The sequence below is a fragment of the Somniosus microcephalus genome, chromosome 4 (assembly GCF_052327205.1).
Source record: "Somniosus microcephalus isolate GS21.2 chromosome 4, FLI_Smic_1.0, whole genome shotgun sequence".
NCBI lineage: Eukaryota > Metazoa > Chordata > Chondrichthyes > Squaliformes > Somniosidae > Somniosus > Somniosus microcephalus.
Window position 1 is genome coordinate 102051447 of NC_140990.1, and position 27109 is coordinate 102078555.

The 27109-nt window shown below is 46.3% G+C and overlaps 2 pseudogenes across 1 annotated transcript in view; one reads left to right on the forward strand and one right to left on the reverse strand.

The window, feature by feature from the left end:
• Positions 1–27109, reverse strand: part of LOC147119611 (uncharacterized) — a 114055-nt pseudogene that overhangs the window by 21323 nt on the left and 65623 nt on the right.
• LOC147119612 (uncharacterized) overlaps positions 22055–27109 on the forward strand; it is a 46905-nt pseudogene continuing 41850 nt past the window's right edge. The window contains exon 1 of the transcript XR_015078047.1: positions 22055–22326. The product of XR_015078047.1 is annotated as an uncharacterized LOC147119612 (transcript). The remainder of the gene's footprint in view (positions 22327–27109) is intronic.

The following is a 27109-nucleotide window of genomic DNA, read 5'->3' on the forward strand; positions in this document are numbered from 1 at the left end:
TCTTGGGATTTGTGGAAGAATTCCCAGAGCCTCATTCTCCTGATGAATTCCTCTGTGTCTGCCGTGAGACCGATGGGGTCCATTTTGGTGGTGAGGCAGAAATTGAGCCCTCGGCTGAGAACTTCAATTTCATCTGGTTGAAGGGTGTGGTCGGACAGGTTGATGATGGACTTCCCTGTGGTTTCAGCTGTGGTACCGGGGGAGGCTTGGTTGCTGCTGCTGGTGATGCCGAGTTTCTCAAGCTTCCTGTTCTTGGTGTGCATGTAGGCAGCGTAGTTCCATTGCCTCGTCTGTTTGGCGGTGTCTCGTAGCTGGTCTGCTGTGTCCTGAGCACAGGCTGATAACATGGACTCCATCTCGGTTTCGAGGTTGCAGCGTCTGCTGTAGAGCTGGTGTATGAGATGGTTGAGGAGTGTGGGAGAGGTACGATGGCAGAGTCTCTCAGCGTAGTCTGTATTGTAGGTCGACTTGAGTGGATTCGTGATCTGTAGTCCTTTCGGGATCTTGTCTGCTTTCTTGCATCTCTGTAGAAACTTGATGTCTGTGTCGATATGTGCGATCTTCTTGGAGATCCTCTCCACTTTGAGCCGGCAGTTTGTGGTGTCGATAGTAGCCATGGTGTGGAGATGCCGGTGTTGGACTGGGGTGGACAAATGTAAGAAGTCACACAACACCAGGTTATAGTCCAACAGCTTTATTTGAAATCACAAGCTTTCGGAGCGCTGCTCCTTCGTCAGATGAAGTGGAGAAATGCACAAAGACACAGCTTATATAGTCAGAGAATAATTTCAGATGTTTACAGGTAATCTTTCCAACTGCCATTTATCACACCTCGGCAGAGAGATAATCATAGCAATCAAAGGTGTGAATGGTGTCCAAACAGGTCAGTCAGGAAAACATTACATCAATGAACAATGAGGTGGGGTCACAAGGGGTCAAATGTTGCAGATGCTGGGGTCTGTATGAAAAACAAAAAAACAGACAAAAAACATTTTTTTTGCTGGAAATCACACAAATGTGTAGGTATTATTATACATCCAATTTCTAATAGAATTATTTCACTCTTATAAGCCTTAAGTCTTCTTCCCCCTATTCCTGCCACATTAATTGAAAGTTTAGTTTGGTTTTGGGACAAGGGCAAGTCTGTCAGCGAGATTGAAGCTCCTGTGTCTATCAACATTTTGCACTGCCGGCCCCCTACCAATGTGTCAACAAACATACTTGGGTCTTCCTCTCTATTTTTCCTGAGGGCCGCTACCTTTCATTTAATATTCAACTTCTTTATCATGTCTCTCATCTGCCTCATAGTGCATACATCGCCTTCTTCTCTGTCCTCCGAGTCATACCCATATCGCCTCTCATACTGAGTATTTCTCCTGTTCCTAGATTCCCTTTCCTCCCTTTCTACCCTATCCCTCCGGCGTTGCCTCTCTCTGTCTCTTTCCTCCTGCTCTTCTCTTTCCTCCCTCATCCATTTCTTGAAATCCGCCCTTCCCCCATTTCTTCCGGGCTGTCCTCTTTGGGGACCCCCGCTTTGTTTTGGCCACTGGCCTTCCCTTCCTCCCCCTTTCTTCCAACAGCCTGATTTCTTATGTCGTGGCTTGTTACAATTATAGCAAGCTGGTTTTGGATCTGATGCTGGTCTGACATCTCTTCTCTGCTTCTGTCTGCATTCTTTAGCGAAATGTCCTTCTTCCCCGCAAGCATAACATCTTGCTATTCCCACCGCTTCCTCTTGTTCACCAACGCCTCTGCAGCAGCTATCTTAGCCTTTTGCATGTTATCTACTTCGGTTGCCCACCTAATTAAATCATCATAGTTGTTCATTGTAACAATTCCTAATCGTATTGCTGCCTGATGTGTGGGACTTAGTCCAGCTTTAAATGATTGCAGGAAACATTGGTTCTCTCTAGTGGGGTTTAGGATGCCGGAACATCCTACAAACCTTTCCCATTTTTGTTTGCTATAGTCTACGGCAGATTCTCCCTTATCCTGAGTTATATTGGTTATGTCTGCCCAATTTACCGGGGCCTGTCCCATAACCTCCTCTACTGCTCACTTGAAGGCCTCGTAGTGCTGGTCTGACTGTTGCAGAGTGGGATTATACGCTAGGCACCAGGTTCCATCCCTGAAATTCAAGGGTAATTGGTCCCAATGGTCATCCGAAATTTTTGCTCGCACCAACTGGTTTATATCTTTATTGTGTAAATTATGACTGATCCTCAGTTCCCTCATCTTTTGCCAAAATGGGTAGTTATTCTCTCGAGGTTGCAGCTGGGGTAATTTGTCCACCAGCATTTGTCTCGCTAAGGGTTTGAAGGGCTGGTAGGTGGTTCGAATTATCTGGGGTCTTGCCGGAACTGCGGGGACTGCTGGGATTTCCAGGTTTCCTCCTGCTGCGGGGACCATGGCGGTACAGGGGCTCTCTGGGTGTCCTGGGAGTACTTCAGTTTTTACCGGGGCCGCTTTTACCGCATGGTGCACCGGATTATAGGGTGGTGGGAGATTATTTTCTTCTGGTCCCCTCCCTTACTGTATTCTGATGCTTCCTTCTGTAACCCATCCCAGTCTATAGTATCGTTCCCTGGTATCTTCGGTACGAGGGCGTACTACTAAGATCTGCCGCTGCTATCGGGGTTCCCTTTCCTTCTTCTCTAGGAGGGGCAGCTCCCTGTCTTTTCCGTTCCTCCTCTTTCTTTTGTTTCAATTCCTTACATTGTTTCTGGTAGCATGCTAAGATTACCATTCCCCCTTTTTCCTCCTTGTCTTTGGTTTGTCCCCTCCACCAAGCCCATTGGCTTTCCGCACTGCCTTCGGGATCCCACCCTTTCTTTGTCATGATCTCAATAAGTTTCTGATTTTTATCCGCTCCATAGCGAGTGACAGAGTTGGGATCTCCCCACGGAGATGGTGCCTCCTCTTTTGTTTCTGCATCCTTTTTAGGCATTCTATATAACTTCTGACTTACTTCTCAATGGTTCTTATGTTACTCTATCATTCACCCACACACACTTATTTTGCGCACATTCACTCGTCACGGGATCATGATCCTGTGGTATTTATAGTTCCCTACACCTACTTGATCCTGACCATTACGTGGGACTACATCCTCTTAATTCATGCTCAGGCTAGGTGTTTGGGATAGTCAACCACCCTTGTCCATGTCGATAACTCTGTGACTCAAGGATCCATTATTCATAGGACTTTACAGCCTATTTGCCACCCTCCCGGCTTAGAGGATTCACCACCTCCCAGCTTAGAGGATTCGCCACCTCCCAGCTTAGAGGATTTGCTGCCTCCCAGCTTAGAGGAGTCGCCAACTCCCAGCTCAGAGGATTCGCCGCCTCCCAGCTTAGAGGATTCGCCAACTCCCAGCTCAGAGGATTCGCCACCTCCTGGCTCAGAGGATTCGCCACCTCCCAGCTCAGAGGATTCGCCGCCTCCCAGCTTAGAGGATTCACCACCTCCAGGCTTAGAGGATTCGGCGCTTCCCGGCTTAGAGGATTCACCACCTCCTGTCTTAGAGGATTTGCTACCTCCTGTCTTAGAGGATTCGCCACCTCCCGGCTTAGAGTATTCGCCACCTCCCGGCTTAGAGGATTCGCCGCCTCCCATCTTAGAGGATTCGCCACCTCCCGGCTTAGAGGATTCGCCGCCTCCCATCTTAGAGGATTCGCCACCTCCCAGCTTAGAGGATTTGGCACTTCCCGGCTTAGAGGATTCACCGCCTCCCGTCTTAGAGAATTCACTGCCTCCCGGATCAGCGGATTCAACGCCTCCTGGCTTAGAGGATTCGCTGCCTCCCGGCTCAGATGATTCGCCACTTCCCAGTTTAGAGGATTCACCACCTCCCAGTTTAGAGGATTCACCACCTCCCGGCTTAGAGGATTCGCCACCTCCCGGCTTAGAGGATTTGGCGCTTCCCGGCTTAGAGGATTCGCCACCTCCCAGCTTAGAGGATTCGCCGCCTTCCAGCTCAAAGGATTTGCCACCTCCCAGCTTAGAGGATTCACCACCTCCCGGCTTAGAGGATTCGCCACCTCCTGGCTTAGAGGATTCGCCACCTCCCAGCTCAGAGGATTCACTGCTTCCCAGCTTAGAGGATTCACCACCTCCCGGCTCAGAGGATTCACCACCTCCCGGCTCAGAGGATTTGCCACCTCCCGGCTCAGAGGATTCGCCGCCTTCCCAGCTCAAAGGATTTGCCACCTCCCAGCTTAGAGGATTCACCACCTCCTGGCTTAGAGGATTCGCCACCTCCTGGCTTAGAGGATTCGCCACCTCCCAGCTCAGAGGATTCACTGCTTCCCAGCTTAGAGGATTCACCACCTCCCGGCTCAGAGGATTCACCACCTCCCGGCTCAGAGGATTCACCACCTCCCGGCTCAGAGGATTCACCACCTCCCGGCTCAGAGGATTTGCCAACTCCCGGCTTAGAGGATTCTCTGCTTCCAGTCTTGGAGGATTCACTGCCTCCTGGCTTAGAGGATTTGCTGCCTCCCAGCTTAGAGGATCCGCTGCCTCCCGGCTTAGAGGATTCGCTGCCTCCCAGCTCGGAGGATTCACTGCCTCCCAGCTTAGAGGATTTGCTGCCTCCTGGCTTAGAGGATTTGCTGCCTCCCGGCTTAGAGGATCCGCTGCCTCCTGGCTTTGAGGATTCGCTGCCTCCTGGCTTAGAGGATTTGCCACCTCCCAGATTAGAGGATTCGCCAGCTCCCAGCTTAGAGGATTCGCCACCTCCCGGCTTAGAGGATTCACCGCCTCCCGGCTTAGAGGATTCACCACCTCCCGGCTTAGAGGATTCGCCACCTCCCGTCTTAGAGGATTCGCCGCTTCCAGGCTTAGAGGATTCGCCACCTCCTGGCTCAGAGGATTTTGCCGCCTCCCCAGCTTAGAGGATTTGTCACCTTCCCAGCTTATCAGACCGCACCCCTTTCTCGAGTTTGTCTCCCTATGTCCTTTTAATCGCAGACCTACCGATTCTCACAGGACATTCTGAGCATTCTAATTTATGGGTGGTAATTTAAAACATCCCCACCCTTCTTAGCTCAACATTCCCATGGACCATTCAGAGTCTGCAATCCTGCCGACTACGCCAATTGATGTATCCGGAAAGTGGACCTGGTGATTTGCCAAGTCGACACTTAACCCTTTCCCCCACAGAGTGGACTAAGTGATAAACAAAGTTGACGGTCAGCTACGTACGGATGACAGACTTCGATCGGAGGTTCAAAACGGTCTTTATTCACAGGCCTGGGGAGAACCTTCTGAGACCCTTCTCAGATCCGACTCCACCGAAAGTTTAGTGAGTTACATTCTTATACATAATCTTATCAATCACATCCTGCCCTAGGTGCGGGTACAAATCTATCAATCATAGTCTCTAGTATTCCATTATATCCATTGCTTCTACCATGTGACATTTTTATGCTTCTCCCCACATCCCGCAGTTAATCATGTTGTTTGCTTGTTTGACTTATTCCAACTCCTTTATCACCGTGGCTATTTCTTATCTACTCTTGTAGCCTGGAGCCACAGTCGTCCATTGTCTCTGCCAGATGTTCTGGCTCAGTAACAGGTTTCCATAAGATAACAGTTCTTGTTCAATCAGCCTACTGGTCTGAACTATCTCTGCAAAGCACAGATTCTGTCCTTGTAACCTGCTCATGTTACTTCTGCAAGGCAAGCATATTTGTAATTAGTTCCACCAGACTTTGATGTAAGCCATTTTGTCTTTTAGACAACCATGTTGTAGCTTCACAAACGAATGAAGGTCACCTTGTTACTCAATTCTTATGTATGTTATCTTGTATGTGTGCTGCCCTGTCTGGTTGAATAGGCATCCTCCCCAATCTTCCCACGAGCTGCAGCTGGCTTCGCAGTTTAATTTACCATCACCTCAAGCTTAGCTGGATAAATGCAATAAATACAGACCTATATACCGTTTAACTTAGGGTATGAATTAATTCGCTACCCCCACCCTGTACACTGGTGCTACATTATAAATATTCTAACATAAATTAAAGTATGATATTAATTTGGTTACTGCAAACATGTTAGTGTGGTAATCGCTTTCCACACTCACCTGGTGAACAGTCTCTCCCTGGTGTGACTGTTTCGATGAGCTTGCACCTCAGACGGGCTACTGTCCCCACATTTACATTGTTTATTCAGGTGGGTGCACGAATCTCACAGGCTAGACGATTTGTTAAAGGTTGATCCACACACATAACACATGTGCTGTTTCTCCCCACTGTGATTGGTGCTTTTTTCCTTCCATATCCAAAGGCAAATGATATTCAGGTCCTGATGAATCCAATGAATCTGCAGACCTTGAAGTGATGCTTGGTTTGAGTTTCCATCTGCAGATCCTCCCCTTCTAATACCCTGCAAATGGTGTTTACAACAGGATAGAAATTCGGAACAGACAAATCTAGTTTCTGCAGATATTTTTTTCACTCCTGTCCCTCCTGAACTGTAAATTCCCCATTCTACAAACTCTCCCTCCATCCTTACTGTCTAAAAACAACATTCATGACACCATCTGTGATTTTGTTTCTCCCCGTCTCTCCAGAAGGAACTGAACCTGGCTGAGTGCAACAACCACTTGTATTTATATAGCACCTTTAATATAGTAAAATGTCCCAAGGTGCTGCACTAGGGTATTGTAAGACAAAAGAAATTGACAGCGAGCCACAAGAGAAATTAGGGCAGATGACTCAAAGAGGTAAGTTTTAAGGTGCATCTTAAAGGAGAGGTAGCGAGGTGGAGAGGTTTAGGCAAGGAATTCCAGAGCTTAGGACCGAGGCAACAGAAGGCACGGCCATCAATGGTTGAGCGATTATACTCAGGGATGTTCAAGAGGGCAGAATTAGAAGAACACAGATATCTCAGGGGGTTGTGGGACTGGAGGAGATTACAGAGATAGGGAGGGGTGAGGCGATGGAGGGATTTGAAAACAAGGAGGAGAATTTTCAAATCGAGGCATTGCTTAACCAGGAGCCAGTGTAGGTCAGCGAGCACAGGGGTGATGGGTGAACGGAAATTGGTGCGAGTTAGGACACAGTCCAAGGTGGGACATGGGAAGCCGATTTTTGGATCACCTCAAGTTTACATGGGGTAGAATGTGGGAGGCCAGCCAGGAGTGCATTGGAATGGGCAAGTCTAGAGGTAACAAAGGCATGGATGAGGGTTTCAGCAGTGGATGAGCTGAGGCAAGTGTGGGGACGGGCGATGTTATGGAGGTGGAAATAGGCGGTCTTTGTCATGCTGTGGATATATGGTCGGAAGCTAATTGCAGGGTCAAATATGACACCAAGGTTGTAATCATGTGGTTCAGTCTCAGACAGATGTCAGGGAGAGGGATGGAGTCAATGACTAGGGAACGGAGTTTGTGGTGGGACCAAAAACAATGGCTTCGGTCTTCCAAATGTTTAATTGGAGAAAACTTCTGCTCATCCAGAACTGTATGTCAGACAAGCAGTCTGACAATTTAGAGACCGTGGCGGGGTCGCGAGAAGAGGTAGTGAGGTAGAGCTGGGTGTCATCAGCTTACATGTGGAAATTGACGCTGTATTTTCGAATTATGTCGCCAAGGGGCAAAATGTAGATGAGAATTAGGAGGGAGCCAAGGATAGATCCTTGGGGGACACCAGAGGTAACGATGCGTGAGTGGGAAGAGAAGCCATTGCAGGTGATTCTCTGGCTATGATTAGATAGATAAGAATGGAACCAGGTGAGTGCAGTCTCAACTGGCTGGATGACAATGCAATTAGTTCACCTCTACATTTTGGTATGAAGAATGAGGAAAGGCAATATAAACTAAAAGGTACAATTCTAAAGGGGGTGCAGGAACAGAGACCTGGGGGTTTACGTGCACATAGAAACATAGAAGACAGGAGCAGGAGTAGGCCATTCGGCCCTTCGAGACTGCTCTGCCATTCAATGAGATCATGGCTGATCATCCAAATTCAGTACCCTGTCCCTGCCTTCTCCCCATATCCCTTGATCCCTTTAGCCTCAAGAAATATATCCAACTCTTTCTTGAATATATTTAATGAACTGGCCTCCACCGCCCTCTGTGGCAGAGAATTCCACAGGTTCACCACTCTCTGGGTGAAGAAATTCCTCCTCATTTCAGTCCTAAATGGCTTACCCCTTATCCTTAGACTATGACCCCTGGTTCTGGACTCCCCGGCCATCAGAAACATCCTTTCTGCATCTAGTCTGTCCAGACCTGACAGAATTTTATAGGTTTCGATGAGATCCCCTCTCAATCTTCTGAACTCCAGTGAGTATAAGCCCAATCGACACAATCTCTCCTCATACGTCATTCCTGCCATCCCAGGTATCAGCCTGGTGAATCTTCGCTGCACTCCCTCCACGGCAAGAACATCCTTCCTCAGGTAAGGTGACCAAAACTGCACACAATACTCAAGGTGCGGTCTCACCAAGGCCCTGTACAACTGCAGCAAGACATCCTTGTTCTTGTACTCGAACCCTCTTGCTACGAAGGCCAACATACCATTTGCCTTCTTAACTGCCTGCTGCACCTGCATGCTTACCTTCAGCGACTGGTGCACAATAACACCCAGGTCTCTTTGCACTTCCCCTTCTCCCAATCTATTGCCATTCAAATAATAATCTGCCTTCCTGTTTTTTGCCACCAAAGTGGATAACATCACATTTATCCACATTATAGTGCATTTGCCATGTTTCTGCCCAATCACCCAACCTGTCCAAATCGTACTGGAGTTTCACGACATCCTCTTCACAGCTTACCCTCCCACCCAGCTTTGTGTCATGTGCAAATTTGGAGATATTACATCCAATTCACTCGTCCAGATCATTAACATATATTGTGAACAGCTGGGGTCCTAGGGCCGATCCTTGTGCTACCCCACTAGTCACTGCCTGCCACTCGGAACATGACCCATTTATTCCAACTCTTTGCTTTCTGTCCACCAACCAGTTCTCTATCCAAGTCAATACCTTGCCCCCAATCCCATGTGCCTTAATTTTGCACGCTAATCTCTTATGTGGGACCTTATCGAAAGCCTTCTGAAAGTCCAAATACACCACATCCACTGGTTCTCCCTTGTCTATTTTACCAGTTACATCCTCAAAAAATTCCAGTAGATTAGTCAAGCATGATTTACCTTTTGTAAATCCATGTTGACTTTGTCTGATCCTGTCACTGCTTTCCAAGTGCTCTGCTATTACATCTTTTATAATGGACTCTAGCATTTTCCCCACTACCGATGTCAGGCTTACCAGTCTATAATTCCCCACTTTTTCTCTACCACCTTTTTTGAATACTGGGGTAACATTAGCTTCCCTCCAATCCATGGGTACTGTTCCAGAGTCTATCGAGTTCTGGAAGATGACCAGCAATGCATCTACCATCTCTAGGGCCACTTCCTTAAGTACCCTGGGATGTAGACCATCAGGCCCTGGGGATTTATCGGCCTTCAGTCCCATCAATTTTCCTAACTCCATTTCCCTACAAATACTGATTTCTTTCAGTTCCTCCCTCTCATTAGACCCTATGTTCCCTGGCATCTCTGTGAGGTTATTTGTGTCCTCCTTTGTGAAGACAGAACCAAAGTATGTATTTAGTTGGTCTGCCATTTCCTTGTTTCCCATTATAAATTCCCCTGATTCTGACTGTAAGGGACCTACACTTGACTTCACCAATCTTTTTCTCTTCACATATCTATAAAAGCTTTTACAGTCAGTTTTTATGTTCCCTGATAGCTTACTCTCATATTCCATTTTCCCTTTCTTAATTAATCCCTTTGTCCTCCTTTGTTGACTCCTAAACTGTTCCCAATCCTCAGGATTATTGCTTTTTCTAGCCAAGTTATATGTCCTCTCCTTGGATCTTATGCTTTCCCTAATTTCCTTGTTAGCCACGGTTGAGTCACCTTTTTTGTTTTATTTTTATGCCAAACTGGGATGAACAAATTCTGTAGCTCATCCATTCGGTCTTTGAATGTTTGCCATTGCCTATCCACCATCAAACCTTTGAGTGCCATTCCCCAATCAATCCTACCCAACTCGCTTCTCAGACCATCGTAGTTTCCTTTATTTAAATTGAGGACCATAGTTTCTGAGTCAACTACTTCATTCTCCATCTTAATGAAGAATTTGATCATATTATGATCGCTCTGACCCAAGGGGCCTCGTACAACAAGATTGCTAATTAATCCTTTCTCGTTACATAATACCCAGTCTAAGATGGCCTGATCTCTGGTTGGTTCCTCGATATATTGGTCCAGGAAACCATCCCGTAAACACACCATGAATTCCTCCTCCACAGTATTGTTACTAATTTGGTTAGCCCAATCTATATGTAGATTAAAGTCACCCATGATGACTGCTGTGCCCTTATTGCACGCTTCTTTAATTTCCCTTTTAATGTCATCCCCAACCTCCGCCTTACTGTTTGGAGGTCTATATACCACTCCCACTAATGTTTCTTTCCCCTTAGTATTTCTCAATTCTACCCATACAGATTCCACATCATCAGAGCTAATATCCTTCAATACAATTGCATTAATCCCTTCTTTAACCAGTAATGCTACCCCACCTCCCTTTCCTTTTTGCCTATCTTTCCTGAATATCGAATACCCCTGGATGTTGAGTTCCCAGTCTTTGCCATCCTTGAGCCACATTTCCGTAATCCCAACCAAATTATATTTGTTTACTTCTATTTGCGCAGCCAATTCATCCACCTTATTACAAATGCTCCTCACATTAAGACACAAAGCCTTCAGGCTTGTTTTTTTAACACTCTTAGACCTATTAGAATTATTATTTACTGTGGCCACGTTTGATTTAAACTGTTGATTTCTCTGACTGCCACTTTTGTTTTTCTCCTTCCTATCTTTTGCTTTTATCCCTGTTTTCCTTTCCTCTGTCTCCCTACTCAGGTTCCCAACTCCATGCCATTTTAGTTTAAACCCCCCCGAACAGTGCTAGCAAACCTCCCCGCAAGGATATTTGTCCCGCTCTGGTTCAGGTGCAACCCATCCGACTTGTACAAGTCCCACCTTCCCCAGAAGCAGGCCCAGTGATCCAGGAAACTAAAGCCCTCCCTCCTGCACCAACTCATTAGCCACGCATTCATCTGCTCTATCCTCCTGTTCCTATACTCACTCGCACGTGGCACCAGGAGTAATCCAGAGATTACAACCTTTGAGGTGCTACTCTTTAATCTGCTACCTAGCTCCCTAAATTCTTGCTGCTGAACCTCATTCCTCTTCCTACCTATGTCGTTGGTCCCAATGTGAACCACGACCTCTGCCTGTTCACCCTCCCCCTTCAGGATGCCCTGCAGCCGTTCAGTGACATCCTTGACCCTGGCACCATGGAGGCAACAAACCATCCTGGAGTCACATCTATGGCCACAGAAACGCCTATCTGTTCCCCTTACAATAGAATCCCCTACCACTATTGCTCTCCCATTCTTTTTCCTCCCTTCCTGAGCAGCAGAAGCGCCCCTGGTGCCAGGAAGTTGGCTGCTGCTGCCTTCCCCTGGTGAGTCATCCCCCTTAACAGTATCCAAACTGGTATACCTGTTTGAAAGGGGGATGGCAACAGGGGTCCCCTGCACTACCTGCCTGCTTCTATTGCGCCACCTGGTGGTCACCCATTTCCCTTCTGCTTGTGCAGACCTACCCTGCGGCGTGACCAACTCATCAAACGTGTAATCCACGACCCTCTCAGCATCGTGAATGCTCCACAACCCATCCATCCACAGCTCCAGCGCCTCCATACAGCCCGTTAGTAGCTGCAGCTGGATGCATTTCTGGCACACGTGGTCGTCAGAGACACTGGTAGCGTCCCTGAATTCCCACATAGAGCAAGAGGAGCATAACACGGGACTGGGCTCTCCTGGCATGACTTACTCCTTTAATTAATTTAAATTAATTCAATACCACCAGTTAAAGATATACTCTAGGGCACTTATTTAGCAACTGTCCCCACTACACCACAGAGACCCAAAAAAATATAAACCGCAGAATTTAAGCTTGTAATGTAAAGGAGAAAGAAATACTCACCAACCAATCACTTACCTGCTTCCTGGTGACATCACACTTGGATTACTTTTGACCTCTCTCCCCTGCTGCTGAATTGGTATGCCTCACTGCTCCTCGCAGGTCCGATGCTCTGGTCGGGCCTTGCCTCGCTGAATCCGCCGCTGGTTTTAAACTCCTCAGCTGCTCACTGCTCCCTCGCAGGTCCGCTCTGGTCGGGCCTCGCCTCGCTGAATCAGCCGTCGGTTTTAAACTCCTCAGCTGCTCACTGCTCCCTCGCAGGTCTGCTCTGGTCATTGAAGGTGTCAGGGCAGGTTGAGAAAGCAATTAAAAAAGAGTACGGGATCCTGGGCTTCATAAATAGAGGCATAGAGTACAAAAGCAAGGAGGTTATGATGAAACTTTAGAAAACACTGGATCGGACTCAACTGGAGTATTGTGTCGAATTCTGGGCACCAAAGTTTAGGAAGGATGTGAAGGCCTGAGAGAAGGTGCAGAAAAGATTTATAAGAATGGTTCCAGGGACGAGGGACTTCAGTTACATGGATAGACTGGAGAAGCTAGACTGCAGGAAGATATCAATGGACTGGTCAGGTGGAATGGAATTCAATCTGGGGAAGTGTGAAGTAATGCATTTGGAGAGGCCTAACAAGGCAAGGGGATACACAATAAATGGTAGGACACTGAGAAGTGCAGTGGATCAGAGGGACCTTGGAGTGCATGTCCACAGATCCCTGAAGGTAGCAGGACAGGTAGATAAGGTGGTTAAGAAGGCATACGGGATACTTGCCTTTATTAGTTGAGGCATAGAATATAAGAGCAGGGAGGTTATGCTTGAACTGTATAAAACACTAGTTAGGCCACAGCTAGAATACTGCATGCAGTTCTGGTCACCACATTACAGGAAGGATGTGATTGCACTAAATAGGGTGCAGAGGAGATTTATGATGATGTTGCCTGGGCTGTGGAATTTTAGCTATGAGGAAAGATTGGATAGGCTGGGATTTTTTTCTTTGGAACAGAGGAGGCTGAGGGGAGACCTACTTGAGGTGTATAAAATTATGAGGGGCCTAGATAGAGTGGATAGGAAGGACCTATTTCCCTTAGCAGAAGGGTCAATAACCAGGGGACATAGATTTAAAGTAATTGGTCGGAAGTTTAGAGGGGATTTGAGGATAATTTTTTTCACCCAGAGGGTGGTGGGGGTCTGGAACTCACTGCCTGAAAGGGTGGTAGAGGCAGAGATCCTCATCACATTTAAAAAGTACTTGGATATCCACTTGAAGTGCTGTAACCTACAAGGCTACGGACCAAGAGCTGGAAAGTGGGATTAGGGTGGATAGCTCTTTATCGGCCTGCATGGACAAGATGGGCTGAATGGCCTCCTTCTGTGCTGTAAATTTATATGATTCTAAGCTGGGGTTGTTCTCCTTAGAGCAGAGAAGATTGAGAGGAGATTCGACAGAGGTGTTCAGAATCATGAGGGGTCCAGACAGAGTAGATAGAGAGAAATTCAGAAGAATGAGAGGGGATCTCATTGAAGCATACAAAATTATTACAGGGCTTGATAGGGTGGATGCTGGGAGAATGTTTCCCTAGGCTGGGGAGTCTAGAACCAGGGGTCAGAGCCTCAGGATCAATGGCCGGCCTTTCAGGACTGAGATGAGAAGAAATGTCTTCACACAGAGGGTGGTGAATCTTTGGAATTCTCTACCCCAGAGGGCTGTGGAGGCTCAGTCATTGGGTATATTCAAAACAGAAGTCGATAGATTTCTGACTAGTAAAGACATCATGGGATATGGCGATAGGGCCGGTGAATGGAGTTGAGGCAGAAGATCGGCCATGATCTCATTGAGTGGCGGAGCAGGCTTGAAGGGCTGAATGGCTGACTCCTGCTCCTATTTCTTATGTTCTTATGTTCTTAAAGGGTTCCCATTGGTGGAAGGGTCGAGAACCAGAGGACACAGATTTAAGGTGATTGGCAGAAGAACCAAAGGCAACATGAGGAAAACCTTTTTCACAGCGAGTGGTTATGGTCGGGAATGCACTGCCTGAAAGGATGGTGGAGGCAGATTCATTCGTGGCTTTCAAAAGGGAATTGGATAAGGACCTGAAGGAACAAAATGTCAGGGCTCTGGGGAAAGGGCGGGGGAGTGGGACTAGCTGAGGTGCTCTTGCAGACAGCTGGCACGGGCTCGACGGGCCGAATGACCACATTCTCTGCTGTAACCATTCTATGATTCTAAGTATCGATATAGTTAATCTTCATTTATACGTATTTTAATAACTTTTGCTGAATGTGGCCCTCACCAAGTGCCAGGATATCAGATTTGGCCCACCATGGAAAATGAGTTTGACACCCCTGAGGTAGACAATGTCAACTGGATTCCCCTCATTCCCCAACCCAGCAACTTCTTCACAAAACTCAAGCAAGTTGGCCTTGTTTTCTGGAAGCGATGTTGAATATCTCTAATGGCTCCTTCCCTTTCCCCGTGATCGAAAACAGCATCTCTTAGGATTCCTTCAAGCACCTTCCCTGTGATCGATATCGCACTGATGGGCCTCTAGTCCCTGGCTCTGGTTTGTCCCCAATTTGGAAAATGGGAACTACGTGAGCTACCTTCCGATCTCAGGGAGCAATCCCTGACTCTACTGAGCTGAAGACATAGGCAAGGGGCTCACAGAGCACCTGTCCGATCTCTTTAAACACCCTTGGGTGGAAATCCTCTAGATCTTACAGGCCTCAAGATTAACCTGCACAGTGACCTTAGTTTCAGTGAAGAGAGATGAGAAAGACCAAAGTGCCATTTGCCCCTCTCAGTGTGGTCCTGAAGGACTGTGTCCAGGCTGTAGTTCTGTTCCCGCCATATGATCCTTCCCCCAGATTGTCCTTTCTGAGCTCCAGCCAGGTGATGCTAAACACTCAGGTGGGAACAACAAAACTCCACAACAATGTATTTGAAGCAAAGCTGACTTATTTGACATATATCCAGAATATTGAACTCCAGCCCAGTTACAGGGGTTATTAACATCAGCAGAAACAAACCGCAACTGTCAGAATGAACACGATTCAGCCCAGGATGTGATTAACAGCAGCAATAACATCAGAATCCAACCTCTGCAGTCACTTGTGAACTCGCTGGTGTTTCAGCATGTTGGATGAACAATTGAATCCCTTCCCACACACGGAGCAGGTGAACGGCCTCTCCCCAGTGTGAACTCGCTGGTGTTCAGTGAGGTGGGATGACTGAGTGAATCACTTCCCACACTGGGAACAGATAAATGGTTTCTCCCCAGTGTGAACTCGCTGGTGTCTCAGCAGATGGGATGATCGAGTGAATCCCTTCCAACACACAGAGCAGGTGAACAGTCCCTCCCCAGTGTGAACTTGCTGGTGTTCAGTGAGGTGGGATGGCCACATGAATCCCTTCCCACACACAGAGCAGGTGAACGGTCTCTCCCCAATGTGAACCCGCTGATGTGTCAGCAGGCTGGATGACTGAGTGAATCCCTTCCCACACTAGGAGCAGGTAAACGGTCTCTCCCCGGTGTGAACACATCGATGAGTTTCCAGCTCAAATGGATAGTTGAATCGCTTCCCACAGTCCCCACATTTACATGACCTCTTCCCGGTGTGACTGCGCTTGTGTCTCGACAGGTTAGATGATTGGCTGAAGCCTCATCCACACACAGAACACGTGTACGGTTTCTCCCCGCTCTGAACGGTGCTTCCTGCTTCCATGCTCAAAGGTCCTGATGAATTGAACGACTCTGTCAGATCCTGAAGTGATGTTTGGTTTGAGTTTCCTGTCTGCAAATCCTCCCCATCTAACACCCTGTAAAATTAATTTAAAACAGGAAAAGGGGAGGGTGAGAGAGAACCCACAAAAACACAAAGGCAGGTTGTGAAATTGAGCTGAATGAATCTGGGAATTTGTGGGGCCGGCACTAGAAAAAAGTGGCCATGAAAGCTGCCAGATTGTTGTAAAAACCCAACTGGTTCATTAATGTCCTTCAGGGAGGGGAACCCGCCACCCGGTCTGGGCCTACACAAGACTCTGGCCTCTATGGGAGGAGAGAGAGCGAGGTGGGAGGGGGAGGGGTGAAGGAGTGACTTTATACATCTGCAACTCGACTAGAACTTTGACAGCACCTCCCAAACACACGAGCTCCACCACCTAGAAGGACAAGGGCAGCAGGTGCATGGGAAGACCATCACCTCCCAGTTTCTCTCCAAGTCACACACTATCCTGACTTGGGCATGTATCACCGTTCCTACATCATCGCTGGTTGAAAATCCTGGAACTCCTCACCTAACAGCATTCTGAGAGTACCTTCACCACACGGAATGCAGAGGTTCAAGAAGAAGGCCCAGCATCACCTTCTCAATGGGAAGCTGGGGATTGGCAACATATGCTGACCTTGTTAGTGACACCCACGTCGAATGAATTTTAAAAACCTGTATATATAAAATGGATTGAAACCCAGCACCTTCTCCCCCCTCTCCACTCCAGCTCAAACTGATGCAACAAGAAAGACCTACACAGGAGGCCAGGGACCGAGCCCCGCATCCAATGCCCCCCCAATACTAACCGGCTCGGAGTTGGTCCACTGCACTCCACAGCCCAGACTACCCGTGAGTCGTACACAGGGAGAACAGTAAGTATATGTCAATAAAACTGCACCTTTATGGTGAGCTGGGAGGAGTGGAGGTTGCAAATCAAAGTTATCGAAGTAGTGTAAACATACAGAATGACTTTCCTGCATATTTACAATCAGTGGCATTCAGCTATTGACCAGCACACTACACCTAAAGCACTTTTGGAAGATTATCTTAATGGCAAAACAAATTAAAACTCCTTTTGGATTGAATAGGAGTGGGTTTAAAGCTTGACTCGTCCATTGATAGTGAATGCAACAGTTACACTTTGCTTGTGAAAATGTTACACCTCCCCCTGTATGAGTGTCACCCCTCTGTGCCACTGTGAGATTCATAGCCCCCGCATGCTCCCCCCCCCTCTCCGGGTGCAATATATATGTTACCCTTTCCTTGTGTATTCAGTTGTCCACTCATAGAATCATAGAAAGTTATGGCACAGAAGGAGGCCATTCGGCCCATTATGTCTGCTGGCAAAAATAGAGCTATCCAGCCTAATCCCACTTTCCAGCTCTTGGTCCGTAGCCCTGTAGGTTACGGTACTTCAAGTGCAGATCCAAGTACTTTTAAAATATGATTAGGATCTCTGCCTCAACACCCTTTCAGGCAGTGAGTTCCAGGCCCCCACCACCCTCTGGGTGAAAAAAATTCTCCTCAACTCCCTTCTAATCCTTCTACGAATTACTTTAAATCTATGCCCCCTGGTTATTGACCTTTCTGCTATGGGAAATAGGTCCTTCCTATCCACTCTATCTAGGCTCCTCATAATTTTGTACACCTCAATTAAGTCTGTCCTCAGCCTCCTCTGCACCAAAGAAAACAATCCCAGCCTATCCAATCTTTCCTCATAGCTAAAATTACCGAGTTGTGGCCACATCCTCGTAAATCTCCTCTGCACCCTCTCTGGTGCAATCACATCCTTCCTGTAATGTAATGACCAGAACTGTACACAGTACTCTAGCTGTGGTCTAACTAGTGTTTTATACAGTTCAAGCATAACCTCCCTGCTCTTATATTCTAAGCCTCGACTAAGAATGGTAGGGATTTCCTTTACATCTACCATAAAACAACCAGCGGGAATAACATTGGAAAAACTTAAATGTTTACATTGCTTGGTGTTGAGTATTGTATTGAAAGCAAATAACATTTAAACTATGAATGTCACTTTATCTCATTGAAATATATAAAATTCTTACAGGGTTTGACAGGGTGGATGCTGGGAGTGGTTTCCATTGTCTGGAGTGTCTAGAACCAGGGGCCACAGTCTCAGGATAAGGGCTTGGCCATTTAGGACAGAGATGAGGAGAAATTTCTTTATGCAGAGGGTGGTGAATCTTTGGAATTCTCTACCCCAGAGGGCTGTGGAGGCTCAGTCGTTGAGTATATTCAAGATAGAGATGGATAGATTTTTGGATATTGTGGGAATCACGAGATATGGGGATAATGCGGGCAGGTGGAGTTGAGGTTGAAGATCAGTCGTGATATTATTGAATGGTGGAGCAGGCTTGAAGGGTGAATGGCCTACTCCTGCTCCTATTTCTTATGTTCTTAGGATGCAGCACGGAGGGAGGCCATTCGGGCCATCGTGCCTGTGCTGGCTCTTTGAAAGAGCTTTCCAATTTAGTCCCACTGCCCTGCTCTTTCCCCATAGCCCTGCAAGTTTTTCCAATTCAAGCATTTATCCCTTTTGAAAGTTACTATTGAATCTGCTTCCACCACCCTTTCAGGCAGTGCATTCCAGATTATAACAACTCGCTACAAATGTTTTTTCCCTCATGTCACCTCTGGTTCTTTTGCCAATTACCTTGAATCTGTGTCCACTAGTTACCGACCCTTCTGACACTGGAAAAAGCTTCTCCTTAATAAGAGGGTTGTAGGGCTGGAGGAGGTCACAGAGATAGGGCCTTAGAGGGAGCTGAACAAGAGAATTAGACTTTCAAAGACTGAAGCCACCAGCCATTTCCTCCAGTACAGAAGGTGACTCACTACTAATAGGAAGGATGTTTCTTTAACTACTAAAGGTGCAGAAAGGTGAGACATTGTCCCTCTAATTATCACAAACAGATGCATAATGAGGGGAAGTCAATTTCTGGACCTTTAACTAACAGTGACATGGAAAGAGGGAAGTGAATGACCTTTAAACACCTGTTCACTTGGCACTGAAGTGTCTGAAACTCAGAACAGGAACTCCAGGGAAACAAAATACTGACAAATGTTAAACTGTTTAGTCAGAGCCGCCGGGCCTCAGCAACACCGAGTGTGGGTCTCAGGGCCCGATTCAGAGCTGGCGGACGTGCTGCCAGGACCCCAGCACCATTAACCCCAGGGTGCAGCACCTCCCCCAGACAAGAAACACAACAACTTGCATTTATACAGCAGAGGAACCATAAGAACATATAAGAACATAAGAAATATGTTTCAATGAGATCACCTCTCATTCTTCTAAACTCTAGGGAATATAGGCCTAGTCTACTCAATCTCTCCTCATAGGACAATCCCCCCATCCCAGGAATCAGTCTGGTGAACCTGCATTGCACTCCCTCTAAGACAAGTATATCCTTCCTTAGGAAAGGAGACCAAAACTGTCCACAGTACTCCAGGTGTGGTCTCACCAAGGCCCTATATAATTGCAGTAAGAATTCTTTACTCTTATACCCCAATACATTTATAATAAAGGCTAACTTACCATTTTCTTGCTGTACCTGCATGTTAACTTTCTGTGATTCGTGTACAAGGACACGCAGGTCCCTCTGAATACCAACATTTCCTCATCTCTCAACACTTAAAAAATATTCTGCTTTTCTATTTTCCCACCAAAGTGGATAACTTCACATTTCTCCATGTTATATTCATCTGCCACGTTTTTGCCCACTCACTTAACCTGTCTATAGCCCTTTGCACGCTCTTTGTGTCCTCCTCGCAGCTTACTGTCCCACCTAGCTTTGTATCATCAGCAAACTTGGATACATTACACTCGGTCCCCTCATCGAAGTAATTGATATAGATTGTAAATAGCTGAGGCCCAAGCACTGATCCTTGCCGTACCCGACTAGTTACAGCCTGCCAACCCAAAAGTGACCCATTTATTCCTACTCTCTGTTTTCTGCCCGTTAAGTAATGCCTCTGCTATCTCTTCCCTAGATTCTTTTAAAATGCATGTTTGCAATCCATCCAGACCAGGGGTTTTATCCTCTTTGAGTTTGATTAATTTATTTAATATATTCCCTCTTTTTATTTTAAATGCACATATCTCATTACTAACCTCATCACCTAATGTCATGTCCACCTGTTCTATATCCCTGGTAAATACTGAAGCAAAATAACCATTTAATATTTCTGCCATCTCTCTATTGTTACCTGTGGTATTATCCTCACTATCCCTTAATGGCCCTATTTCCATCCCAACCTTCCTTTTTTGATTGATGTAAAATATTTTACTATTTTGTTTAATGTTCCTTGATAATTTAATTTCATAGTTCCTCTTTGCCTCCCTAATTGTCTTTTTGACTTCTCTCCTACTCTTTTCGTATTCTCTCTTATCATGCACTCCCCTGCTGTCTGTGTACTTAATGTAGGCCTCTTTCCTTACCCTCAATTGTTCCCTTATGGCTTTAATCATCCATGGAGTCTCATTATTGTTTAGTTTGTTCTTTCCTTTTAGCAGAATATATTTTTCCTGCACTCTGTTAAAAACCATTTTAAATGTTTCCCATTGCTGTTCTACATTGTTGTTTGCCAATATTGTTGCCCATTTCCCCCCAAGTTCTGTTCCCAGCCTCTCAAAATTAGCTTTTCTCCAATCTATTAATCTGGTTTTTGTCATACATATGTCCTTCTCAATTATCATCTTAAAGTGTATTATATTATGGTCACTATTGCCTATATGTTCCCCTAACTTTACTTCTCTTATCTGCTCTGGTTCATTCCCCATTACTAGATCCAATAGCGAATCCTCCCTTGTTGGGCTTTTTACACATTGGGTTAGAAAGGAGTCCATTCCCTTATCCCCTTTACCTACCTCTTTTGTCCAGTTAATACTGGGGTAGTTGAAATCCTCCATGACTATTATTCTATGTTTTTTACTAATTTCCCTAATTTGTCTGCATATTTCTTCCTCCACCTCCCCACTATTAGGTGGTCTGTAGACTACGCCTATTAGTGTGATTGATCCTTTATTATCTTTTATCTCTATCCATATGAACTCTATTTCAGCATCACTTTTTTCTACTGCCATAAAGTTATCCCTAATAAGTACAGCTACTCCACTTCCCCTTTTCCCCTCCCTATCTTTTCTAAATATGTCATACCCTGCAATGTTTAATTCCCAGTCCTGATTTTTCTGTAGCCATATCTCAGTAATCCCTACTATGGGTTGACTGTGTCATCGTGACAAAGCCTTAGGGTCACACCTGGATCCGCCTGTTCTTGTCACAAAATCCCAAAGTCTAATGTCCTCAAGGGCTTTTTCTGTGGGAATGTAGAGATGTGAAAGAAGGGAGGAAATCACGCTCGGGCCAGAAAGAAGGTTCCTTGAATTAACAATTCATGAGGCTGCTTAGCGATTTGCCTGCATGAGGTTAAAGAACATGAAATGAAAAAGGACATGATTAGTGACATTGGCGTTGTCAATAGTGGCTTCTATACCTAATCACTATCTCTAAACCCTGCTCCTAATGCCAGCCCCTGACACCTAACCCTAAGCAAGGATTATTGACAGGGCTCAATGGGGGAGCTAAAAACCTGATAAAGGAAGTATTTGAAACAAATATCTCCATTAAAGAAATAGTGCAAGGTATTTTAATAACAAGAGAGTAATTCAACAAGATCGGACCAAAAGGGGTAAATGATGCAGAAAATAATGGATTTCAAATTTTATGCAAGACAGTTCAATAAAGGGGTATTTCAAAGGAACTTCAGATGACTGTAAAGTGAGACACTGCAGTTCAGTTTATGACACCCACAAGCCATGTACTCAAACTGAACAAGCTTGGGGTTGATGTGGTAGAAAGCGAACTAGGGGAGAAGTGATATAAGTTAGAGTAAGAAAGGGCCCAAAAATGGAACAGTCGGCAACAGAACATAAATTGGTCTCCTCTGATCATGGAGAAATCAAATATTCGACCCACTGTGAGTTTGAAACAAAGCTGATTTATTCAATATTTATACAGAATATTAATCTCCAGCCCAGGTATAGGGCTTATTAAGATCAGCAGAAACAAACTGTTACTGCCAGAGTGAACATGGCTCAGTGCTCAATGCAATCCCAGTAAATCCTGCTGTAGTCACTAATGTGGTCTTTCAATGGCGAGGATTTTACCCAGCATTCCCCGCGGGGGAGAATGTGCTGCACCCAGACTACAGGAGCCCAGTGCGCAGGCGCGGGACCCGGGTTTGGAGCATGCGCGGTGCATGGAATGGTGTATAATGGAGGCTGCTATATGGTCTCCAGATACAATGGTAAGATGCGGCTGGACAAAGGCGAGTAATAGACTGGCCAGTGGATGAAGAGGTTTCAGAAACAACTGGGGTAGGCCACAAACTCCGAATAATAACCTGAAGATCCCCCGTTTGCAGCACCTTTCCTTTTGCCTGTCACAGGCCGAGGCAAACGGCCGCCATCTTGATTCAGTGAGTAGCAAAGCGCATGTGCGATCATCTTGGTGCCGGAACAAAGAGTGGGCGGGGCTTCAGTGTCTGTTCCCAACAGCGTCCTAGTGGAAGAGATAAACAGAGTTAACATTTCAGGTCGATGACCTTTCATCAGAACTGGAAAAAAGCAGGAAATGGAACAGATCTGTAAGCAAGTGTAGGAGCTGGGAAAGGGGGAGTGGATGAAAGAACAAAAGGGAAGGTCTGTGATAGGATGGAAGGCGGGAGAGGAGATGGTAATGGGACAGGTTAAGAATCAAAGGATGGCTCTAGATGAAGTGTAAATTGTGCTGGCAGAATGAAAGACAGCTGCCATGTGCGAGAAGAGAAGAAAAACACAAACAAAAAAATGTGTGGAAAAAAATATATATAGGGGCCGAGGTTATGATCTGAAATTGTTGAACTCTTTTTGTTGAGTCCAAAAGGCTGTAAAGTGCCTAATCGAAAGATGAGGTGCTGTTCCTCGAGCTTACGTTGCACTTCAGTGGAACAATGCAAGAGGCCGAGGACGGTGACGTCTGAGTGGGAGTGCAGTGGAGAATTAAAGTGGCAGGTGACCGGAAGCTCGGGGTCCCCCTTATGGACTGAACGGAGGTGTTCCACAAAGCGGTCACCCAATCTGCGTTTGGTCTCCCCAGTGTAGAGGAGATCACATTGTGAGCAGTGAATACAGTATACTAAATTGCAAGAAGTACATGTAAATTGTTGTTTCACCTGGAAGGAGTGTTTGGGGCCCTGGACAGTGGGAAGGGGGAGGTATAAGGGCATGTATAGCATCTCCTGCGCTTGCATGGGAAGGTGCCAGGTGAAGGGGATTTGGGGTGATAGAGGAGTGGACCAGGGTGTCGCAGAGGGAGCGGGCCCTTCGGAATGTTGAAAGGGGAGTTGAGGGAAAGATGTGTATGGTGGTGGGATCATGCTGGAGGTGGCGGAAATGGCAGAGGATGATCCGTTGAATGTGGAGGCTGGTGGGGTGAAAGGTGAGGACAAATGGAACCCACTTCTCCTCTTGCGGACCTGTGAGAGGAGAGGCTGATTTAAACCGAGCTCCAAAAGCGGGAGAGGCGGACCTGCGAGAGGAGAGGTGGGAGAGGCTGATTTAAACTGAGCTCTGCGAGCGGGAGAGGTGGACCTGCGAGAGGAAGGGTGGGAGAGGCTAATTTAAACCGAGCTCCGAGAGTGGGAGAGGCGGACCTGCGAGAGGAGAGGCGGGAGAGGCTGATTTAAACTGAGCTCCGAGAGTGGGAGAGGCGGACCTGCGAGAGGAGGGAGAGAAGTAAAAAGTAATTGAAGTGTGACGTCACCAGAAAGCAGGTAAGTGATTGGTTGGTGAGTATTTCTCTCTTTCTCGCTTTCTTCCAAACTTAAATTTTGTGGTTTAAACTTTCTAAGGTCTCTGTTGTGTAACGGGGTCTGCTGGTAAACAAGGGCCCTAGAGTATATCATTTAATTATAATGTAATTGGTGGGATTGATTTGATTTAATTTAATTTGAATTAATTAAAGGGTAAGTCATGGCAGTACAGCTCGACGCCATGGTATGCTCCTCCTGCACTATGTGGGAAATCAGGGACAATTCCTGTGTCCCTGATGACCATGTGTGTGGGAAGTGTATCCAGCTGCAGCTACTGGCAGACCGCATTGCGGCACTGGAGCTGCGAATGGATACATACTGGAGCATTCACGAGGCTGAGGACATCGTGGACAGCACGTTTAATGAGTTGGTCACACCGCAGGTAAAGGCTGCACAGGCAGGAAGGGAATGGGTGACCGCCAGGAAGGGAATGGGTGACCGCCAGGCAGAGTAGTAGGCGCAGGCAGGTAGTGCAGGGGTCCCCTGTGGCCATCCCCCTCTCAAACAGATATACTGCTTTGGATATTGTTGGGGAGGATGGCTTATCGGCAGAAGGCAGCAGCAGCCAACTTCCTGGCACCATGGGTGGTTCTGCTGCACAGGACTGGAGGAAAAAGAGGGGTAGAGCTAAAGTAATAGGGGATTCTATTGTAAGGGAGTAGATAGGCATTTCTGCGTCCGCAAACGAGACTCCAGGATGGTATGTTGCCTCCCTGGTGCAAGAGTCAAGGATGTCTCCGAGCGGCCAGAACATTTTGGAAGGGGGGGTGAACAGCCAGTTGTTGTGGTGCATGTAGGTAAAAAATGGGATGAGGTCCTAAAAGCTGAAAATAGGGAGTTAGGAGGTAAATTAAAAATAGGACCTCAGAGGTAGTAATCTCAGGATTAGTCAGAGTAGAAATAGAAGGATATTTCAGATGAATATGTGGCTAGAGGAATGCTGCAAGGGGGAGGGATTCAAATTCCTGGGACATTGGAACCGGTTCTGGGGGAGGTGGGACCAGTACAAACTGGACAGTTTGCACCTGGGCAGGACTGGGACCGATGTCCTAGGGGGAGTGTTTGCTAGTGCTCTGGGGGAGGGTTTAAACTAAAATGGCAGGGGGTTGGGAACCTTTGCAGGGAGACAGAGGAAAGGGAAACGGATAGAAGCAAAAGACAGGAAGGAGAAAAGCAAAGGTGGCAGTCAGAGAAATCAACGGTTCAAATCAAACATGGCCACAGTAAATAATAATTCTAAAAGGTCTAAGACTGTTAAAAAAACAAGCCTGAAGGCTTTGTGTCTTAATGCGAGGAGCATTCGTAATAAGGTGGATGAATTAGCTGTGCAAATAGAGGTAAACGGATATGATATGATTGGGATTACAGAAACATGGCTCCAGGGTGACCAAGGCTAGGAACTCAACATCCAGGGGTATTCAATATTCATAAAGACAGGCAAAAAGGAAAAGGAGGTGGGGTAGTATTGCTGATTAAAGAGCGGATTAACACAATTGTAAGGAAGGATATTAGCTCTGACGATGTGGAAACTGTATGGGTAGAACTGAGAAAAAACAAGGGGCAGAAAACGTTAGTGGGAGTTGTATACAGACCCCCAAACAGTAATGCGGAGGTTGGGGATGGCATTAAACAGGAAATTAGAGATGCGTGCAATAAGGGCACAGCAGTTGTCATGAGTGACTTTAATCTACATATAGATTGGGCTAACCAAATTAGTAACAATACTGTGGAGGAGGCATTCCTGGAGTGTATATGGGATGGTTTCCTGGACCAATATGTCGAGGAACTAACTAGAGACCAGGCCATCTTAGACTGGGTATTATGTAATGAGAAAGGATTAATTAGCAATCTTGTTGTGTGAGGCCCCTTGGGGCAGAGCGATCATAATATGATAGAATTCTTCATTTAAGATGGAGAGTGAAGTAGTTGACTCAGAGACTAGGTTACTGAATTTAAATAAAGGAAACTACAATGGTATGAGGCGCGAGTTGGGTAGGATTGATTGGGGTATGTTACTCAAAGGGTTGATGGTGGATAGGCAATGGCAAACATTTAAAGATCGCATGGATGAACAACAGAATTTGTTGATCCCTGTTTGGCATAAAAATAAAACAAAAAGGGTGACTCAACCGTGGCTAACAAGGGAAATCAGGGATAGCATAAGATCCAAGGAGAGCACATATAAATTGGCCAGAAAAAGCAGTAAATCTGAGGATTGGGAGCAGTTTAGGATTCAGAAAAGGAGGACAAAGGGATTAATTAAGAGGGGAAAAATAGAGTATGAGAGTAAGCTAGCAGGGAACATAAAAACTGACTGTAAAAGCTTTTATAGATATGTGAAGAGAAAGAGATTGGTGAAGTCAAGCGTAGGTCCCTTGCAGTCAGAATCAGGGGAATTTATAATGGGGAACAAAGAAATGGCTGACCAATTAAATACATACTTTGGTTCTGTCTTCACAAAGGAGGACACAAATAACCTCCCAGAGATGTCGGGGAACATAGCGTCTAATGAGAGGGCGGAACTGAATGAAATCAGTATTTGTAGGGAAATGGTGTTAGGGAAATTGATGGGATTGAAGGCCGATAAATCGCCAGGGCCTGATAATCTACATCCTAGGGTACTTAAGGAAGTGGCCCTAGAAATACTAGATGCATTGCTGGTCATCTTCCAAAATTCTATAGACTCTGGAACAGTTCCCATGGGTTGGAAGGTAGCTAATGTTACTTCACTGTTCAAACAAGGTGGCAGAGAGAAGATGGGGAATTATAGACCGGTAAACCTGACATCGGTAGTGGGGAAAATGCTAGAGTCTATTATAAAAGATGTAATAGCAGAGCACTTGGAAAGCAGTGACAGGATCGGACAAAGTCAACATGGATTTACAAAAGGTAAATCATGCTTGACTAATCTATTGGAATTTTTTGAGGATGTAACTGGTAGAATAGATAAGGGAGAACCAGTGGATGTGGTGTATTTGGACTTTCAGAAGGCTTTCAATAAGGTCCCACATAAGAGATTAGCGTGTAAAGTTAAGGCACATGGGATTTGGGGCAAGGTACTGACTTTCACAGAATCACAGAAACCCCACAGTGCAGATAGAGGCCATTTCGGCCCATCGAGCCTGCACCGACACATATCCCACCCGATCCCCGTAACCCCTACACCAACACATATCCCACCCTATCCCCGTAACCCCACGTATTTAATCCCCCTAACACTAAGGATCAATTTATCATAGCCAATCAACCTAACCCGCACATCTTTGGACTGTGGGAGGAAACCGGAGCACCCGGAGGAAACCCACGCAAACACGGGGAGAATGTGCAAACTCCACACAGACAGTCACCCGAGGCCAGATTCGAACCCGGGTCCCTGGCGCTGTGAGGCAACAGTGCTAACCACTATGCC